At 48.3% G+C, this 17,653-nt stretch overlaps 9 non-coding genes across 9 annotated transcripts; all 9 read right to left on the reverse strand.

Annotated features, from left to right (window-relative positions):
* Window positions 1-1,072: 1,072 nt before the first annotated feature.
* On the reverse strand, window positions 1,073-1,263 carry LOC142709461 (U2 spliceosomal RNA). The gene has a single exon (XR_012869021.1). It is a non-coding gene; the product is annotated as a U2 spliceosomal RNA (small nuclear RNA).
* Window positions 1,264-2,567: 1,304 nt separating this feature from the next.
* On the reverse strand, window positions 2,568-2,758 carry LOC142709462 (U2 spliceosomal RNA). Its single transcript, XR_012869022.1, has one exon. It is a non-coding gene; the product is annotated as a U2 spliceosomal RNA (small nuclear RNA).
* Window positions 2,759-4,042: 1,284 nt separating this feature from the next.
* Window positions 4,043-4,233, reverse strand: LOC142709463 (U2 spliceosomal RNA). The gene has a single exon (XR_012869023.1). It is a non-coding gene; the product is annotated as a U2 spliceosomal RNA (small nuclear RNA).
* Window positions 4,234-5,517: 1,284 nt separating this feature from the next.
* On the reverse strand, window positions 5,518-5,708 carry LOC142709464 (U2 spliceosomal RNA). Its single transcript, XR_012869024.1, has one exon. It is a non-coding gene; the product is annotated as a U2 spliceosomal RNA (small nuclear RNA).
* Window positions 5,709-6,988: 1,280 nt separating this feature from the next.
* LOC142709465 (U2 spliceosomal RNA) lies at window positions 6,989-7,179 on the reverse strand. Its single transcript, XR_012869025.1, has one exon. It is a non-coding gene; the product is annotated as a U2 spliceosomal RNA (small nuclear RNA).
* Window positions 7,180-8,463: 1,284 nt separating this feature from the next.
* Window positions 8,464-8,654, reverse strand: LOC142709467 (U2 spliceosomal RNA). The gene has a single exon (XR_012869026.1). It is a non-coding gene; the product is annotated as a U2 spliceosomal RNA (small nuclear RNA).
* A 1,288-nt stretch (window positions 8,655-9,942) lies between these two features.
* LOC142709468 (U2 spliceosomal RNA) lies at window positions 9,943-10,133 on the reverse strand. The gene has a single exon (XR_012869027.1). It is a non-coding gene; the product is annotated as a U2 spliceosomal RNA (small nuclear RNA).
* Window positions 10,134-15,050: 4,917 nt separating this feature from the next.
* On the reverse strand, window positions 15,051-15,241 carry LOC142709469 (U2 spliceosomal RNA). The gene has a single exon (XR_012869028.1). It is a non-coding gene; the product is annotated as a U2 spliceosomal RNA (small nuclear RNA).
* Window positions 15,242-16,525: 1,284 nt separating this feature from the next.
* LOC142709470 (U2 spliceosomal RNA) lies at window positions 16,526-16,716 on the reverse strand. The gene has a single exon (XR_012869029.1). It is a non-coding gene; the product is annotated as a U2 spliceosomal RNA (small nuclear RNA).
* Window positions 16,717-17,653: the final 937 nt, after the last annotated feature.

Here is a 17,653-nt window from a genome sequence, read left to right on the forward strand (position 1 = left end):
CTACATAAAAACGCCTTCCTGGCAACGCCCAAATGCCCTGCTGCCATGCAGATAAACACTGGCAGCGGCAGCAAGTGCATGCCCACAGCCACCCCTTGTTCCTTCACACCTTGTATCAGCTGTAATCCAGTCCAGTCCAGTGCTGCCTGCTGAGCAGCACTGACCAACACTGCCTGGGCCCAGGCTTTTATCTCTGAGGCCCCATTATGATGTCAGAAAGCTGGCTCTGGAATCCTGAGGGCTCCACTATGACACGTGCAAAGTTCCGTCTGAACTTTATATAAGACGGTGAGGCTCAGTCAGTCACTCAGTGTTGCCTGAGAGGGCAACACTGCAACAGCCGGCCGCCAGGCTGTCTTTTTTTTGCACAGCTAGTTGCCTCCAGGAGGCCACAAGAGGGAGACAAGGGACTGCAAAATGGAAAATAGGCATCCACCAACTTTACAGACAACTTCTCCTTGCTCCTACAACCTCCATCCTTGCACAGTTTGTTATTCTTCTAGGTAACATAGTAACAAATCCAAATTGCTGCTCTCTTTGTAGGCAAGCAAGGCTTTGTTGCAACTGCAATTCTTACTTCTTCTTGAAATGTAGGGACGACAGTACATTCCATCACATCCATCTAGTGTACACAGGTAGGTCCATTGTGGCGGGCAGGCGAGCGGGCGGGCTGCTTTATTGGCTGTTTGCTGTTCCCCTACTCCACTCCACTATTTGACTGTTGTGCTGCATCAATCAATCAATCAATCAATCAATCAATCAATCAATCAATCAGTGGCTGGCTCAGGTGCAGCTCTTTAACTTACCTAAAAGGGAGGGCGGAGAGAAGACAAGGAAGGTGAATGAGGTGTTCCAATGTGAAATGCCGGAAACACAGAAACACAGACGACACACAACAAGAGGTGGCAATCTATTCATTAATTGCATTTAATCAATGAGCTCATTATCACTCATGCATTGTCCAACAGGTGTTGAAATAATGGGATTAAAAGGGGAGATCCCTTCAGAAAGACAGAAACAATAGCAAAGACAAAAAACACTTTTGGAATCTGCTTTTAGTCAACACATAAGGAAAGGGTGCACCGGTCCTGGAAATACTGCAATACCAGGTCAATGCGTGGAGTGGACAGAGCAAGCTCTATTTCCATCTCCCTGTTCTAAAAATCCATTTAATATATGGTCCCCAGATAGGGGACGTATCAGATATTAAACTGATAAGAACAGATACTACACTTGATCTTAGCCAAAAGGCCGAGAAGCGATAACCCGAACGGGCCGCGCGTTGCCCGAGCCTGCCCGATACTGCTGTTCAGCCCTTGCAGCGATTCAGCCTACTTCTAGGCAATTCCATGGGGCCCTGCAGGCTCACACACTCACAGCTACACGGGAGGTGAATAAAGGCCGGAGAGGAAGCCAGACAGGATTTGCTTATTTTGCTTGCACCACAATGCAGTGCTGAAAGAGGAGGAATCTACATAAAAACGCCTTCCTGGCAACGCCCAAATGCCCTGCTGCCATGCAGATAAACACTGGCAGCGGCAGCAAGTGCATGCCCACAGCCACCCCTTGTTCCTTCACACCTTGTATCAGCTGTAATCCAGTCCAGTCCAGTGCTGCCTGCTGAGCAGCACTGACCAACACTGCCTGGGCCCAGGCTTTTATCTCTGAGGCCCCATTATGATGTCAGAAAGCTGGCTCTGGAATCCTGAGGGCTCCACTATGACACGTGCAAAGTTCCGTCTGAACTTTATATAAGACGGTGAGGCTCAGTCAGTCACTCAGTGTTGCCTGAGAGGGCAACACTGCAACAGCCGGCCGCCAGGCTGTCTTTTTTTTGCACAGCTAGTTGCCTCCAGGAGGCCACAAGAGGGAGACAAGGGACTGCAAAATGGAAAATAGGCATCCACCAACTTTACAGACAACTTCTCCTTGCTCCTACAACCTCCATCCTTGCACAGTTTGTTATTCTTCTAGGTAACATAGTAACAAATCCAAATTGCTGCTCTCTTTGTAGGCAAGCAAGGCTTTGTTGCAACTGCAATTCTTACTTCTTCTTGAAATGTAGGGACGACAGTACATTCCATCACATCCATCTAGTGTACACAGGTAGGTCCATTGTGGCGGGCAGGCGAGCGGGCGGGCTGCTTTATTGGCTGTTTGCTGTTCCCCTACTCCACTCCACTATTTGACTGTTGTGCTGCATCAATCAATCAATCAATCAATCAATCAATCAATCAATCAATCAATCAATCAATCAATCAATCAATCAGTGGCTGGCTCAGGTGCAGCTCTTTAACTTACCTAAAAGGGAGGGCGGAGAGAAGACAAGGAAGGTGAATGAGGTGTTCCAATGTGAAATGCCGGAAACACAGAAACACAGACGACACACAACAAGAGGTGGCAATCTATTCATTAATTGCATTTAATCAATGAGCTCATTATCACTCATGCATTGTCCAACAGGTGTTGAAATAATGGGATTAAAAGGGGAGATCCCTTCAGAAAGACAGAAACAATAGCAAAGACAAAAAACACTTTTGGAATCTGCTTTTAGTCAACACATAAGGAAAGGGTGCACCGGTCCTGGAAATACTGCAATACCAGGTCAATGCGTGGAGTGGACAGAGCAAGCTCTATTTCCATCTCCCTGTTCTAAAAATCCATTTAATATATGGTCCCCAGATAGGGGACGTATCAGATATTAAACTGATAAGAACAGATACTACACTTGATCTTAGCCAAAAGGCCGAGAAGCGATAACCCGAACGGGCCGCGCGTTGCCCGAGCCTGCCCGATACTGCTGTTCAGCCCTTGCAGCGATTCAGCCTACTTCGAGGCAATTCCATGGGGCCCTGCAGGCTCACACACTCACAGCTACACGGGAGGTGAATAAAGGCCGGAGAGGAAGCCAGACAGGATTTGCTTCTTTTGCTTGCACCACAATGCAGTGCTGAAAGAGGAGGAATCTACATAAAAACGCCTTCCTGGCAACGCCCAAATGCCCTGCTGCCATGCAGATAAACACTGGCAGCGGCAGCAAGTGCATGCCCACAGCCACCCCTTGTTCCTTCACACCTTGTATCAGCTGTAATCCAGTCCAGTCCAGTGCTGCCTGCTGAGCAGCACTGACCAACACTGCCTGGGCCCAGGCTTTTATCTCTGAGGCCCCATTATGATGTCAGAAAGCTGGCTCTGGAATCCTGAGGGCTCCACTATGACACGTGCAAAGTTCCGTCTGAACTTTATATAAGACGGTGAGGCTCAGTCAGTCACTCAGTGTTGCCTGAGAGGGCAACACTGCAACAGCCGGCCGCCAGGCTGTCTTTTTTTTGCACAGCTAGTTGCCTCCAGGAGGCCACAAGAGGGAGACAAGGGACTGCAAAATGGAAAATAGGCATCCACCAACTTTACAGACAACTTCTCCTTGCTCCTACAACCTCCATCCTTGCACAGTTTGTTATTCTTCTAGGTAACATAGTAACAAATCCAAATTGCTGCTCTCTTTGTAGGCAAGCAAGGCTTTGTTGCAACTGCAATTCTTACTTCTTCTTGAAATGTAGGGACGACAGTACATTCCATCACATCCATCTAGTGTACACAGGTAGGTCCATTGTGGCGGGCAGGCGAGCGGGCGGGCTGCTTTATTGGCTGTTTGCTGTTCCCCTACTCCACTCCACTATTTGACTGTTGTGCTGCATCAATCAATCAATCAATCAATCAATCAATCAATCAATCAATCAATCAGTGGCTGGCTCAGGTGCAGCTCTTTAACTTACCTAAAAGGGAGGGCGGAGAGAAGACAAGGAAGGTGAATGAGGTGTTCCAATGTGAAATGCCGGAAACACAGAAACACAGACGACACACAACAAGAGGTGGCAATCTATTCATTAATTGCATTTAATCAATGAGCTCATTATCACTCATGCATTGTCCAACAGGTGTTGAAATAATGGGATTAAAAGGGGAGATCCCTTCAGAAAGACAGAAACAATAGCAAAGACAAAAAACACTTTTGGAATCTGCTTTTAGTCAACACATAAGGAAAGGGTGCACCGGTCCTGGAAATACTGCAATACCAGGTCAATGCGTGGAGTGGACAGAGCAAGCTCTATTTCCATCTCCCTGTTCTAAAAATCCATTTAATATATGGTCCCCAGATAGGGGACGTATCAGATATTAAACTGATAAGAACAGATACTACACTTGATCTTAGCCAAAAGGCCGAGAAGCGATAACCCGAACGGGCCGCGCGTTGCCCGAGCCTGCCCGATACTGCTGTTCAGCCCTTGCAGCGATTCAGCCTACTTCTAGGCAATTCCATGGGGCCCTGCAGGCTCACACACTCACAGCTACACGGGAGGTGAATAAAGGCCGGAGAGGAAGCCAGACAGGATTTGCTTCTTTTGCTTGCACCACAATGCAGTGCTGAAAGAGGAGGAATCTACATAAAAACGCCTTCCTGGCAACGCCCAAATGCCCTGCTGCCATGCAGATAAACACTGGCAGCGGCAGCAAGTGCATGCCCACAGCCACCCCTTGTTCCTTCACACCTTGTATCAGCTGTAATCCAGTCCAGTCCAGTGCTGCCTGCTGAGCAGCACTGACCAACACTGCCTGGGCCCAGGCTTTTATCTCTGAGGCCCCATTATGATGTCAGAAAGCTGGCTCTGGAATCCTGAGGGCTCCACTATGACACGTGCAAAGTTCCGTCTGAACTTTATATAAGACGGTGAGGCTCAGTCAGTCACTCAGTGTTGCCTGAGAGGGCAACACTGCAACAGCCGGCCGCCAGGCTGTCTTTTTTTTGCACAGCTAGTTGCCTCCAGGAGGCCACAAGAGGGAGACAAGGGACTGCAAAATGGAAAATAGGCATCCACCAACTTTACAGACAACTTCTCCTTGCTCCTACAACCTCCATCCTTGCACAGTTTGTTATTCTTCTAGGTAACATAGTAACAAATCCAAATTGCTGCTCTCTTTGTAGGCAAGCAAGGCTTTGTTGCAACTGCAATTCTTACTTCTTCTTGAAATGTAGGGACGACAGTACATTCCATCACATCCATCTAGTGTACACAGGTAGGTCCATTGTGGCGGGCAGGCGAGCGGGCGGGCTGCTTTATTGGCTGTTTGCTGTTCCCCTACTCCACTCCACTATTTGACTGTTGTGCTGCATCAATCAATCAATCAATCAATCAATCAATCAATCAATCAATCAATCAGTGGCTGGCTCAGGTGCAGCTCTTTAACTTACCTAAAAGGGAGGGCGGAGAGAAGACAAGGAAGGTGAATGAGGTGTTCCAATGTGAAATGCCGGAAACACAGAAACACAGACGACACACAACAAGAGGTGGCAATCTATTCATTAATTGCATTTAATCAATGAGCTCATTATCACTCATGCATTGTCCAACAGGTGTTGAAATAATGGGATTAAAAGGGGAGATCCCTTCAGAAAGACAGAAACAATAGCAAAGACAAAAAACACTTTTGGAATCTGCTTTTAGTCAACACATAAGGAAAGGGTGCACCGGTCCTGGAAATACTGCAATACCAGGTCAATGCGTGGAGTGGACAGAGCAAGCTCTATTTCCATCTCCCTGTTCTAAAAATCCATTTAATATATGGTCCCCAGATAGGGGACGTATCAGATATTAAACTGATAAGAACAGATACTACACTTGATCTTAGCCAAAAGGCCGAGAAGCGATAACCCGAACGGGCCGCGCGTTGCCCGAGCCTGCCCGATACTGCTGTTCAGCCCTTGCAGCGATTCAGCCTACTTCGAGGCAATTCCATGGGGCCCTGCAGGCTCACACACTCACAGCTACACGGGAGGTGAATAAAGGCCGGAGAGGAAGCCAGACAGGATTTGCTTCTTTTGCTTGCACCACAATGCAGTGCTGAAAGAGGAGGAATCTACATAAAAACGCCTTCCTGGCAACGCCCAAATGCCCTGCTGCCATGCAGATAAACACTGGCAGCGGCAGCAAGTGCATGCCCACAGCCACCCCTTGTTCCTTCACACCTTGTATCAGCTGTAATCCAGTCCAGTCCAGTGCTGCCTGCTGAGCAGCACTGACCAACACTGCCTGGGCCCAGGCTTTTATCTCTGAGGCCCCATTATGATGTCAGAAAGCTGGCTCTGGAATCCTGAGGGCTCCACTATGACACGTGCAAAGTTCCGTCTGAACTTTATATAAGACGGTGAGGCTCAGTCAGTCACTCAGTGTTGCCTGAGAGGGCAACACTGCAACAGCCGGCCGCCAGGCTGTCTTTTTTTTGCACAGCTAGTTGCCTCCAGGAGGCCACAAGAGGGAGACAAGGGACTGCAAAATGGAAAATAGGCATCCACCAACTTTACAGACAACTTCTCCTTGCTCCTACAACCTCCATCCTTGCACAGTTTGTTATTCTTCTAGGTAACATAGTAACAAATCCAAATTGCTGCTCTCTTTGTAGGCAAGCAAGGCTTTGTTGCAACTGCAATTCTTACTTCTTCTTGAAATGTAGGGACGACAGTACATTCCATCACATCCATCTAGTGTACACAGGTAGGTCCATTGTGGCGGGCAGGCGAGCGGGCGGGCTGCTTTATTGGCTGTTTGCTGTTCCCCTACTCCACTCCACTATTTGACTGTTGTGCTGCATCAATCAATCAATCAATCAATCAATCAATCAATCAATCAATCGGTGGCTGGCTCAGGTGCAGCTCTTTAACTTACCTAAAAGGGAGGGCGGAGAGAAGACAAGGAAGGTGAATGAGGTGTTCCAATGTGAAATGCCGGAAACACAGAAACACAGACGACACACAACAAGAGGTGGCAATCTATTCATTAATTGCATTTAATCAATGAGCTCATTATCACTCATGCATTGTCCAACAGGTGTTGAAATAATGGGATTAAAAGGGGAGATCCCTTCAGAAAGACAGAAACAATAGCAAAGACAAAAAACACTTTTGGAATCTGCTTTTAGTCAACACATAAGGAAAGGGTGCACCGGTCCTGGAAATACTGCAATACCAGGTCAATGCGTGGAGTGGACAGAGCAAGCTCTATTTCCATCTCCCTGTTCTAAAAATCCATTTAATATATGGTCCCCAGATAGGGGACGTATCAGATATTAAACTGATAAGAACAGATACTACACTTGATCTTAGCCAAAAGGCCGAGAAGCGATAACCCGAACGGGCCGCGCGTTGCCCGAGCCTGCCCGATACTGCTGTTCAGCCCTTGCAGCGATTCAGCCTACTTCTAGGCAATTCCATGGGGCCCTGCAGGCTCACACACTCACAGCTACACGGGAGGTGAATAAAGGCCGGAGAGGAAGCCAGACAGGATTTGCTTCTTTTGCTTGCACCACAATGCAGTGCTGAAAGAGGAGGAATCTACATAAAAACGCCTTCCTGGCAACGCCCAAATGCCCTGCTGCCATGCAGATAAACACTGGCAGCGGCAGCAAGTGCATGCCCACAGCCACCCCTTGTTCCTTAACACCTTGTATCAGCTGTAATCCAGTCCAGTCCAGTGCTGCCTGCTGAGCAGCACTGACCAACACTGCCTGGGCCCAGGCTTTTATCTCTGAGGCCCCATTATGATGTCAGAAAGCTGGCTCTGGAATCCTGAGGGCTCCACTATGACACGTGCAAAGTTCCGTCTGAACTTTATATAAGACGGTGAGGCTCAGTCAGTCACTCAGTGTTGCCTGAGAGGGCAACACTGCAACAGCCGGCCGCCAGGCTGTCTTTTTTTTGCACAGCTAGTTGCCTCCAGGAGGCCACAAGAGGGAGACAAGGGACTGCAAAATGGAAAATAGGCATCCACCAACTTTACAGACAACTTCTCCTTGCTCCTACAACCTCCATCCTTGCACAGTTTGTTATTCTTCTAGGTAACATAGTAACAAATCCAAATTGCTGCTCTCTTTGTAGGCAAGCAAGGCTTTGTTGCAACTGCAATTCTTACTTCTTCTTGAAATGTAGGGACGACAGTACATTCCATCACATCCATCTAGTGTACACAGGTAGGTCCATTGTGGCGGGCAGGCGAGCGGGCGGGCTGCTTTATTGGCTGTTTGCTGTTCCCCTACTCCACTCCACTATTTGACTGTTGTGCTGCATCAATCAATCAATCAATCAATCAATCAATCAATCAATCAATCAATCAGTGGCTGGCTCAGGTGCAGCTCTTTAACTTACCTAAAAGGGAGGGCGGAGAGAAGACAAGGAAGGTGAATGAGGTGTTCCAATGTGAAATGCCGGAAACACAGAAACACAGACGACACACAACAAGAGGTGGCAATCTATTCATTAATTGCATTTAATCAATGAGCTCATTATCACTCATGCATTGTCCAACAGGTGTTGAAATAATGGGATTAAAAGGGGAGATCCCTTCAGAAAGACAGAAACAATAGCAAAGACAAAAAACACTTTTGGAATCTGCTTTTAGTCAACACATAAGGAAAGGGTGCACCGGTCCTGGAAATACTGCAATACCAGGTCAATGCGTGGAGTGGACAGAGCAAGCTCTATTTCCATCTCCCTGTTCTAAAAATCCATTTAATATATGGTCCCCAGATAGGGGACGTATCAGATATTAAACTGATAAGAACAGATACTACACTTGATCTTAGCCAAAAGGCCGAGAAGCGATAACCCGAAAGGGCCGCGCGTTGCCCGAGCCTGCCCGATACTGCTGTTCAGCCCTTGCAGCGATTCAGCCTACTTCTAGGCAATTCCATGGGGCCCTGCAGGCTCACACACTCACAGCTACACGGGAGGTGAATAAAGGCCGGAGAGGAAGCCAGACAGGATTTGCTTCTTTTGCTTGCACCACAATGCAGTGCTGAAAGAGGAGGAATCTACATAAAAACGCCTTCCTGGCAACGCCCAAATGCCCTGCTGCCATGCAGATAAACACTGGCAGCGGCAGCAAGTGCATGCCCACAGCCACCCCTTGTTCCTTCACACCTTGTATCAGCTGTAATCCAGTCCAGTCCAGTGCTGCCTGCTGAGCAGCACTGACCAACACTGCCTGGGCCCAGGCTTTTATCTCTGAGGCCCCATTATGATGTCAGAAAGCTGGCTCTGGAATCCTGAGGGCTCCACTATGACACGTGCAAAGTTCCGTCTGAACTTTATATAAGACGGTGAGGCTCAGTCAGTCACTCAGTGTTGCCTGAGAGGGCAACACTGCAACAGCCGGCCGCCAGGCTGTCTTTTTTTTGCACAGCTAGTTGCCTCCAGGAGGCCACAAGAGGGAGACAAGGGACTGCAAAATGGAAAATAGGCATCCACCAACTTTACAGACAACTTCTCCTTGCTCCTACAACCTCCATCCTTGCACAGTTTGTTATTCTTCTAGGTAACATAGTAACAAATCCAAATTGCTGCTCTCTTTGTAGGCAAGCAAGGCTTTGTTGCAACTGCAATTCTTACTTCTTCTTGAAATGTAGGGACGACAGTACATTCCATCACATCCATCTAGTGTACACAGGTAGGTCCATTGTGGCGGGCAGGCGAGCGGGCGGGCTGCTTTATTGGCTGTTTGCTGTTCCCCTACTCCACTCCACTATTTGACTGTTGTGCTGCATCAATCAATCAATCAATCAATCAATCAATCAATCAATCAATCAATCAATCAGTGGCTGGCTCAGGTGCAGCTCTTTAACTTACCTAAAAGGGAGGGCGGAGAGAAGACAAGGAAGGTGAATGAGGTGTTCCAATGTGAAATGCCGGAAACACAGAAACACAGACGACACACAACAAGAGGTGGCAATCTATTCATTAATTGCATTTAATCAATGAGCTCATTATCACTCATGCATTGTCCAACAGGTGTTGAAATAATGGGATTAAAAGGGGAGATCCCTTCAGAAAGACAGAAACAATAGCAAAGACAAAAAACACTTTTGGAATCTGCTTTTAGTCAACACATAAGGAAAGGGTGCACCGGTCCTGGAAATACTGCAATACCAGGTCAATGCGTGGAGTGGACAGAGCAAGCTCTATTTCCATCTCCCTGTTCTAAAAATCCATTTAATATATGGTCCCCAGATAGGGGACGTATCAGATATTAAACTGATAAGAACAGATACTACACTTGATCTTAGCCAAAAGGCCGAGAAGCGATAACCCGAACGGGCCGCGCGTTGCCCGAGCCTGCCCGATACTGCTGTTCAGCCCTTGCAGCGATTCAGCCTACTTCTAGGCAATTCCATGGGGCCCTGCAGGCTCACACACTCACAGCTACACGGGAGGTGAATAAAGGCCGGAGAGGAAGCCAGACAGGATTTGCTTCTTTTGCTTGCACCACAATGCAGTGCTGAAAGAGGAGGAATCTACATAAAAACGCCTTCCTGGCAACGCCCAAATGCCCTGCTGCCATGCAGATAAACACTGGCAGCCAGGGCTGCCATCAGGAATTTCTGGGCCCCATACTGCCAATGAGTCTGGGCCCCCGCCCCCCTCGTTATTAGGAGGGGGGGTGAAATGTAAAGGGGCGGGAGGTAGGGCACATTAAAAATAAAACTCTTTGGAGGAGCAGGGCAGAGACAGGAGGTGGGTGTCGGAGGGCAAAGGGGAGAAACTAAGTCCCAGGGCTGGGAGAACTGAAGGTAGCAGTGGTAGCCAGGGGGGAGACGTAACCTCACAGGGGCTCTGTGGAGTGACAAGGAAGAGACAAGAGACAGCGGCTCTGTGGGGGGCAAAAAGGGAAAGTGAGTGTGTGTGTATGTGTGTGTGTGTGTGTATGTAGAATCTGTCAGGGTGTAGGAGGGCAATATAAACAAAAATCATTGCACTGAAGCCCTATACACAGCAGAGTCACTCACCAAAATGTAGTCCCTAAGATCTCCCACCGCCACGGGCATGTCTGGATGATGCTTTTGCATTCTCTTCACACGCTGCACACACGTTATCTGTGTGTAGCGCTATCTACAGGGGGCTGTGTGTGGCGCTATCTGCAGGGGTGGGTGAGGCGCTATCTACAGGGGGGTGTGTGGCGCTATCTACAGGGTGGGTGTGGCGCTATCTACATGGGATTGTGTGGCGCTATCTACATGGGATTGTGTGGTGCTATCTACAGGGGGCAGTGTGTGACACTATCTACAGGGGTGTGTGTGTGTGGCGCTATCTACAGGGGGTATGTTCGGCGCTGACTACAGGGGAGTGTGTGGCACTCTCTACAGGGGATTCCAGTCCAGGAGGAGACCCTGACCTCACTGTCCATATATGGACAGTGACCTCAGGGGCTACCTCTAGGAGAGGAATCCCCGACCAGAGTGTCGGCAACTCTCTGGCCGGGGATTTCGCTCCTGGATGGGTGAATGGCAGAGCAGGAAGCTGATACTTTCCTGCTCTGCCATAGTATTCAATTGTATCTGCATCCTGTGGACGCAGATACAATTGAATATGGCAGTGGCTGAGACACGTCTGGGACAGTAATTTGCCGGGACTGCCTCTTTAGATTCAGGACAGTCCCTGCAAATTCAGGACTGTTGCTAACTATGCCTCCGGTATAAGCTTTCTCCCCCTACCCAGGTATACTCTCTCCTTCCTCTACCCCTCCCCATGTATAATTTCTCCCCTCCCTTCAGATATCATCACTTTTCACCCAATTATTACCCCCCCCCCCATTGTATAATGCCTCCTCCAGTGGAGGGATGTCACGATACCAGAATTTGGACTTCGGTACCGATGCTTTGTGTAGTATTGCGATTTCGATAACAAAGCGATACTTTGCCAACAGTAATAAAAAAACAAAACAGTTCTTCCATTTCTTATGTGAGGCGCGAGGTGTGATGGCAAATTTAACCTCCATGTGCCTCACATTAATAGTAATTAACCCCATCATGTTCCTCAATTATAAAGGGTTAATGTGTAAGGTACATGATGGGGTTAATTACTATTAATGTGAGGCACATGGAGGTTCAAAATTCATAATACCTCGTGCCCCACATTAATAAGTGAAAGAAGTTTTTATTTTATTTTTTACAACGTACACATCATAAATGATGCAAAAAAATTGTTGTGCAGGTTATTACAGCCGCGCCAATAATGAATGTGTATATTTTATGTATTGAGACTTATTTTAATGTGTTTTGTAAAAAAGGTGTATGTGTATTTTTTTAAAATTTAACATTACTTTATGTTTTTACTTTCTTTTTGAAACTTTAATGTACTGGTATATATCTATATACGCATAGTACACAGGCAGTTGTTAGGACAGACCTGAGTATGCCCTAACAGGAAATATGGTAAGACAGCCCTGGGGTCCTTCATTGGACCTTGGGCTGTCTGCCCATATATGGTATGTCCCTCAATCGCGTCACAGGGATTCCTGTGACGTGATCCAAGGGGCATCCCCCCTTCTTATTTTCCCCTGAATGCTGCAGTCATCTTTGATTGCAGCATTCAGGGGTATAGCGGTGGAGATGAGAGGTTTCTTTCATCTCTGCCTTTATAGAGTGGGACTGCGGCTGTGTAATACAACCATTGCCCCGCCCCGCACGCGGTCAGCACGAGGTGATGCAGTTGGCGCTGCACTAATGAGCGGCGGTTCAGGCACTGAAGACAGAACATGTGGGGGTGTTTTGTAGTGCGCCCGCCATGTTCTGTTTTCAGTGCTGCCGCTCATTAGTGCCCCCATTATCATCTCCCTGCCCCCATTATCATCTCCCTGCCCCCATTATCATCTCCCTGCCCCATTATCATCTCCCTGCCCCATTATCATCTCCCTGCCCCCATTATCATCTCCCTGCCCCCATTATCATCTCCCTGCCCCCATTATCATCTATCTGCCCCCATTATCATCTCGCTGCCCCCATTATCATCTCCCTGCCCCCATTATCATCTCCCTGCCCCCATTATCATCTCCCTGCCCCCATTATCATCTCCCTGCCCTATTATCATCTCCCTGCCCCCATTATCATCTCCCTGCCCCCATTATCATCTCCCTGCCCTATTATCATCTCCCTGCCCCCATTATCATCTCCCTGCCCCCATTATCGTCTCCCTGCCCCCATTATCATCTCCCTGCCCCCATTATAATCTAACTCTACCCCCATTATCATCTCCCTGCCCCCATTATCATCTCCCTGCCCCCATTATCATCTCCCTGCCCCCATTATCATCTCCCTGCCCCCATTATCATCTCCCTGCCCTATTATCATCTCCCTGCCCCCATTATCATCTCCCTGCCCCCATTATCATCTCCCTGCCCCCATTATCATCTCCCTGCCCCCATTATCATCTCCCTGCCCTATTATCATCTCCCTGCCCCCATTATCATCTCCCTGCCCCCATTATCATCTCCCTGCCCCCATTATCATCTAACTCTACCCCCTCCCCATAGAAAGCACGTCTGTATTAGTTTACACTGCAGCATAGGATTGTATCACTATCAGCTCCACGACGGCTCTTTTCTCCTGTCCTGTGTAAACAGAGGGAGAAGACAGGTTTATTGTCACATGTTACACAGGACGGGAGATAAGAGCCGCAGAGCTGATACAATCCTATGCTGCGGTGTTAACATAATACAGAGGTGGGTAAGATATTTACTTTCTATGGGGGCAGGAGGAGATTTTTTCAGGAGGCTCCGGGCAGCAGCAGCCGGACACAGACATAAGTTAGTACTCACTGTGTCTGAAGAAGAAGAAGACTGCTGCTTCTGCTGCTGGACGTATCCTCCGAGGCTGAGCTCATAACTCCCGCTACTGTGATGTCTCCACCCCTTGTCTCCTCCCCACACGCTGTCACACTGTTGCGGAGGAGGAGGGGCAGGCACATGTCACTCTCCAGCGGGCCCTTACGATTTTATTCTGATGTAATGAACGGGCCCCTCCTTCGTGATGGGACCTGTTCCTTTCACCGAAATGAAATCGTAAGAGTCACACTGCCGTGAGGATATTAATTCCAGCGGCAGAGTGCGGGCCCCTTTTTTTAAAATTTATGCCCGGGCCCCTCACTGCAGTACCCCCAGTCCCCCCCTGATGGCGGCCCTGCTGGCAGCGGCAGCAAGTGCATGCCCACAGCCACCCCTTGTTCCTTCACACCTTGTATCAGCTGTAATCCAGTCCAGTCCAGTGCTGCCTGCTGAGCAGCACTGACCAACACTGCCTGGGCCCAGGCTTTTATCTCTGAGGCCCCATTATGATGTCAGAAAGCTGGCTCTGGAATCCTGAGGGCTCCACTATGACACGTGCAAAGTTCCGTCTGAACTTTATATAAGACGGTGAGGCTCAGTCAGTCACTCAGTGTTGCCTGAGAGGGCAACACTGCAACAGCCGGCCGCCAGGCTGTCTTTTTTTTGCACAGCTAGTTGCCTCCAGGAGGCCACAAGAGGGAGACAAGGGACTGCAAAATGGAAAATAGGCATCCACCAACTTTACAGACAACTTCTCCTTGCTCCTACAACCTCCATCCTTGCACAGTTTGTTATTCTTCTAGGTAACATAGTAACAAATCCAAATTGCTGCTCTCTTTGTAGGCAAGCAAGGCTTTGTTGCAACTGCAATTCTTACTTCTTCTTGAAATGTAGGGACGACAGTACATTCCATCACATCCATCTAGTGTACACAGGTAGGTCCATTGTGGCGGGCAGGCGAGCGGGCGGGCTGCTTTATTGGCTGTTTGCTGTTCCCCTACTCCACTCCACTATTTGACTGTTGTGCTGCATCAATCAATCAATCAATCAATCAATCAATCAATCAATCAATCAATCAATCAATCAATCAATCAATCAATCAATCAGTGGCTGGCTCAGGTGCAGCTCTTTAACTTACCTAAAAGGGAGGGCGGAGAGAAGACAAGGAAGGTGAATGAGGTGTTCCAATGTGAAATGCCGGAAACACAGAAACACAGACGACACACAACAAGAGGTGGCAATCTATTCATTAATTGCATTTAATCAATGAGCTCATTATCACTCATGCATTGTCCAACAGGTGTTGAAATAATGGGATTAAAAGGGGAGATCCCTTCAGAAAGACAGAAACAATAGCAAAGACAAAAAACACTTTTGGAATCTGCTTTTAGTCAACACATAAGGAAAGGGTGCACCGGTCCTGGAAATACTGCAATACCAGGTCAATGCGTGGAGTGGACAGAGCAAGCTCTATTTCCATCTCCCTGTTCTAAAAATCCATTTAATATATGGTCCCCAGATAGGGGACGTATCAGATATTAAACTGATAAGAACAGATACTACACTTGATCTTAGCCAAAAGGCCGAGAAGCGATAACCCGAACGGGCCGCGCGTTGCCCGAGCCTGCCCGATACTGCTGTTCAGCCCTTGCAGCGATTCAGCCTACTTCTAGGCAATTCCATGGGGCCCTGCAGGCTCACACACTCACAGCTACACGGGAGGTGAATAAAGGCCGGAGAGGAAGCCAGACAGGATTTGCTTCTTTTGCTTGCACCACAATGCAGTGCTGAAAGAGGAGGAATCTACATAAAAACGCCTTCCTGGCAACGCCCAAATGCCCTGCTGCCATGCAGATAAACACTGGCAGCGGCAGCAAGTGCATGCCCACAGCCACCCCTTGTTCCTTCACACCTTGTATCAGCTGTAATCCAGTCCAGTCCAGTGCTGCCTGCTGAGCAGCACTGACCAACACTGCCTGGGCCCAGGCTTTTATCTCTGAGGCCCCATTATGATGTCAGAAAGCTGGCTCTGGAATCCTGAGGGCTCCACTATGACACGTGCAAAGTTCCGTCTGAACTTTATATAAGACGGTGAGGCTCAGTCAGTCACTCAGTGTTGCCTGAGAGGGCAACACTGCAACAGCCGGCCGCCAGGCTGTCTTTTTTTTGCACAGCTAGTTGCCTCCAGGAGGCCACAAGAGGGAGACAAGGGACTGCAAAATGGAAAATAGGCATCCACCAACTTTACAGACAACTTCTCCTTGCTCCTACAACCTCCATCCTTGCACAGTTTGTTATTCTTCTAGGTAACATAGTAACAAATCCAAATTGCTGCTCTCTTTGTAGGCAAGCAAGGCTTTGTTGCAACTGCAATTCTTACTTCTTCTTGAAATGTAGGGACGACAGTACATTCCATCACATCCATCTAGTGTACACAGGTAGGTCCATTGTGGCGGGCAGGCGAGCGGGCGGGCTGCTTTATTGGCTGTTTGCTGTTCCCCTACTCCACTCCACTATTTGACTGTTGTGCTGCATCAATCAATCAATCAATCAATCAATCAATCAATCAATCAATCAATCAGTGGCTGGCTCAGGTGCAGCTCTTTAACTTACCTAAAAGGGAGGGCGGAGAGAAGACAAGGAAGGTGAATGAGGTGTTCCAATGTGAAATGCCGGAAACACAGAAACACAGACGACACACAACAAGAGGTGGCAATCTATTCATTAATTGCATTTAATCAATGAGCTCATTATCACTCATGCATTGTCCAACAGGTGTTGAAATAATGGGATTAAAAGGGGAGATCCCTTCAGAAAGACAGAAACAATAGCAAAGACAAAAAACACTTTTGGAATCTGCTTTTAGTCAACACATAAGGAAAGGGTGCACCGGTCCTGGAAATACTGCAATACCAGGTCAATGCGTGGAGTGGACAGAGCAAGCTCTATTTCCATCTCCCTGTTCTAAAAATCCATTTAATATATGGTCCCCAGATAGGGGACGTATCAGATATTAAACTGATAAGAACAGATACTACACTTGATCTTAGCCAAAAGGCCGAGAAGCGATAACCCGAACGGGCCGCGCGTTGCCCGAGCCTGCCCGATACTGCTGTTCAGCCCTTGCAGCGATTCAGCCTACTTCTAGGCAATTCCATGGGGCCCTGCAGGCTCACACACTCACAGCTACACGGGAGGTGAATAAAGGCCGGAGAGGAAGCCAGACAGGATTTGCTTCTTTTGCTTGCACCACAATGCAGTGCTGAAAGAGCAGGAATCTACATAAAAACGCCTTCCTGGCAACGCCCAAATGCCCTGCTGCCATGCAGATAAACACTGGCAGCGGCAGCAAGTGCATGCCCACAGCCACCCCTTGTTCCTTCACACCTTGTATCAGCTGTAATCCAGTCCAGTCCAGTGCTGCCTGCTGAGCAGCACTGACCAACACTGCCTGGGCCCAGGCTTTTATCTCTGAGGCCCCATTATGATGTCAGAAAGCTGGCTCTGGAATCCTGAGGGCTCCACTATGACACGTGCAAAGTTCCGTCTGAACTTTATATAAGACGGTGAGGCTCAGTCAGTCACTCAGTGTTGCCTGAGAGGGCAACACTGCAACAGCCGGCCGCCAGGCTGTCTTTTTTTTGCACAGCTAGTTGCCTCCAGGAGGCCACAAGAGGGAGACAAGGGACTGCAAAATGGAAAATAGGCATCCACCAACTTTACAGACAACTTCTCCTTGCTCCTACAACCTCCATCCTTGCACAGTTTGTTATTCTTCTAGGTAACATAGTAACAAATCCAAATTGCTGCTCTCTTTGTAGGCAAGCAAGGCTTTGTTGCAACTGCAATTCTTACTTCTTCTTGAAATGTAGGGACGACAGTACATTCCATCACATCCATCTAGTGTACACAGGTAGGTCCATTGTGGCGGGCAGGCGAGCGGGCGGGCTGCTTTATTGGCTGTTTGCTGTTCCCCTACTCCACTCCACTATTTGACTGTTGTGCTG

The sequence above is a fragment of the Rhinoderma darwinii genome, unplaced genomic scaffold, assembly GCF_050947455.1.
Source record: "Rhinoderma darwinii isolate aRhiDar2 unplaced genomic scaffold, aRhiDar2.hap1 Scaffold_4099, whole genome shotgun sequence".
In the NCBI taxonomy this organism is placed as follows: Eukaryota; Metazoa; Chordata; class Amphibia; order Anura; family Rhinodermatidae; genus Rhinoderma; species Rhinoderma darwinii.